The following is a 2,974-nucleotide window of genomic DNA, read 5'->3' as shown; positions in this document are numbered from 1 at the left end:
CTAACTATAGAGGTAGAACGACTCGTATATGTGTTGAGAAGGAGAGACCCAACTATGTCATGAGGGAGATCGGTCGACATCCATACATAACTGAAGGATGGGAAATATGATGGGACAGAGAGAGAGAGAGGAGAGAGAGAGGGAGGGAGAGGGAGGGAGAGGGATAGAGTGCTGGATGGGTGATGGAGTTGCTTCTCGAAGATGTTGGGAGAGGCCTACTAGACAAATTGAGGGTGGAACTGCAATGTTATCAATAAGAGTGGGGATGTGTTTCTGTGTGTGCCTGTGCGTGATAGATCTGTCGGGACGCATCCATGGATGATGAAGGGGAACCATGTGTTTGGTAAGCAAATAACTAGATCGGTAGATCAATTGTTGTTTGTCGGAGGAAGGGAGAGACACAACTAATGAGGTAGATCGATCGATGTGTGGGTAAAAACGAGTTATAAGGACCTAGCTGGCTATATGTATAGCGAGAGATCGGTCGGTGTACGTCCATTTGTTAGAGGCAAATAAGGCCCAGCGAGACGGACAGACAGAGAGAATGGAGCTAGGAGGTGGTGCGAGAGGCCCAACTAGTAGCTGGATAGGGGGACGAGTGTGCGGTTGTGAGATCGACTAAAAGAGGGGTGAGAGTTTACACGTGTGTCTGACCAGATGAGAGACACGAGGCAAGGACACATAAAGGAGGAGATTGAAGCTGTGTGTGTATGTTGTAGGCATGCATCGCTGGAGAGGTTTATCAATCGGTGTGTGTCGGAAAGGAGTTGTGAAGACTCTGGGAGAACGACCTAAAGGAAAAAATGAATGTGCCCGGTGGATAGAATGCCGAGGGAGGGGGAGGGCGAGGAGGGCGTGTGCATGCACGAGAGAAAGTTAGTGGTAGCTACAAAGATTAGAGGATTGTGTGGGTGTAAGAGACTAACAAAGATCATAATTTGATATGAAAGCGGATTCATATATTTGAATAGGAGATCATAGTGTTTTAAACATTGCATGCATGAATATAGCGGTGATACACGTGATGTGCACATGTTATACCATAATGTGATAATGCATGGTGTTTGCAACTCACATCTAAATGCCGAACAATCTAAACCATACTATACATCAAACAATCTCACATTTTATTTGAATTTGTCATAATGTGCGGCGTTTGCAGCTTACAACTAAATATCGAGCAATCTAAACAATACTATATATCGAACATTCTCACATTTTTCTTGAATTTGTGGTAATGTGTGGTGTTTGCAACTCACATCTAAATACTTGTAGGCGTAGGGGGCGGGGCACCATACATAATGTGATAAACACATTATACATATGAGACATGATTTAGATTATGAAGATCTAGCTAGAGCTAGAAATGTAATGTGATTTGAAATCAAAATAAAGTGGATTCAAAAAATCTAGTTCGAGTTCATATAGTACACATAGTTCATATGTAACTCGATACTGATCATGTGGTGTGCTGTGAAGATAATACAAAAACGATGGTTTAACTTGACAATAATGATGATTGTAGATCTTATTAAAACAGAGAAACGAATTCAAATGCTTTGACTTCACAACAATCATTACTGTAGATCTTATTCAAATTTAGTTCATATTGAAGCGGTAGTATATATGTTTGGAATGCACTAAAACGTTCATTTGAGTAGTAGGTTGCATGCATTATACACGTAGCGAAATATTTTAATTGAACATAACATGAATTCAAAGTTTTGAATGACATTTGTAGTGCGCATTGATTTGGTACAGTACATGTTAGTCTTGTCCGGAAATTTCAACCCGCGCCTTGTTAGCCCGAAATATTTAAGATATATCTTTGTCTCGTTGTGCTCCGACAACTCCCTCCATCTCAACCCGCGCCTTGCTATTCCAAAATTACAACGCGCGTGAAAACTCCCACCTCCTATGAAATTCCGACATGCGAAATGCCCGTGGTACCCCAGAACCGAAAGAACTGCCTCAAATCGGTGGGGGGTACTTTTGTAACTTACCCCACATTTCGGACAAGCGCGACTCTAAGCCATGGTTCCCCACTGCCATCCCATCCGCCCACCCATTCGTACACCGAGGCCGCGAAAACCAGCGACAAAACCCCACACCCTACTCCGTCCGCCACCCAGCCGGAGCTTCTTCCCCGATGACGTCGTCCACAACAACACCTCGACGTCCCTCATCCATCGTACCGGATGAGGATCCATCGTCGATCTCATCATCCCGCCGGTTCAGCCACCCCGTCCTCCACCTCCAAGGAGCTGCCCCGACGTTCCCCTCGTCTTTCGTGCCACCTCCATTCCCACACCGCCATCTTCACCTGCACCACCGGAAGAGCATCATCATCACCGTTTCCTCGGATGAAGCTGCGGCCTAATCGGTGCCACCAAAGAGGTTGTATACTAATCGCCGCATTTTCTTCTTGATTAGATCTCACAGTGCTGCCGGCGCTCGGTCCCGAGCCGACACGGCGCGGCTCCATCCACGGCGGTGTCACCGGCCACTTCCTCCACGACATCGCTCCCTCGGCGGCGACGTCCACATTAGTAGGAGCTGCTGCTGCTTTAGCTCTCGCTCATGCTGCTGCTCTGCTCTTTCTCTCGGTCCCCTGCCTGGTCTGCTCTTGCTATTGCTCTTGCTCGCGTTGCCGCTCTCGCTCTTGCTCTTGCTTGCGATGCTGCTCCGATTTGGCTACACTTCAGTCGACTGAATCGACTTTTGGGTCAGTCGATTTCCAAGGGGTGGGCTCACCGGGGGAAGGAAGAACCAGCCGCAGTGGAGAGGGGGGCTCGCCGGAGACGTACCCTACTATCTATTTTAGGGTTCAGGATGGGGGCGGTGGTCGCCGGCAGTGGCGGGGCGTTGGTGGGATGGTGGCGTGGGGATCGCCGGAGAAAAAGCTCAGCACGGGGGGGAGGGCTAGAGGGATGGCCGGGGCGGCGGCGGACCGGCGGCGGACCGGCGGTGGGGA

The sequence above is a fragment of the Triticum aestivum genome, chromosome 1B (assembly GCF_018294505.1).
Source record: "Triticum aestivum cultivar Chinese Spring chromosome 1B, IWGSC CS RefSeq v2.1, whole genome shotgun sequence".
Lineage (NCBI taxonomy): Eukaryota > Viridiplantae > Streptophyta > Magnoliopsida > Poales > Poaceae > Triticum > Triticum aestivum.
Note: the sequence above shows the minus strand (reverse complement) of the source record.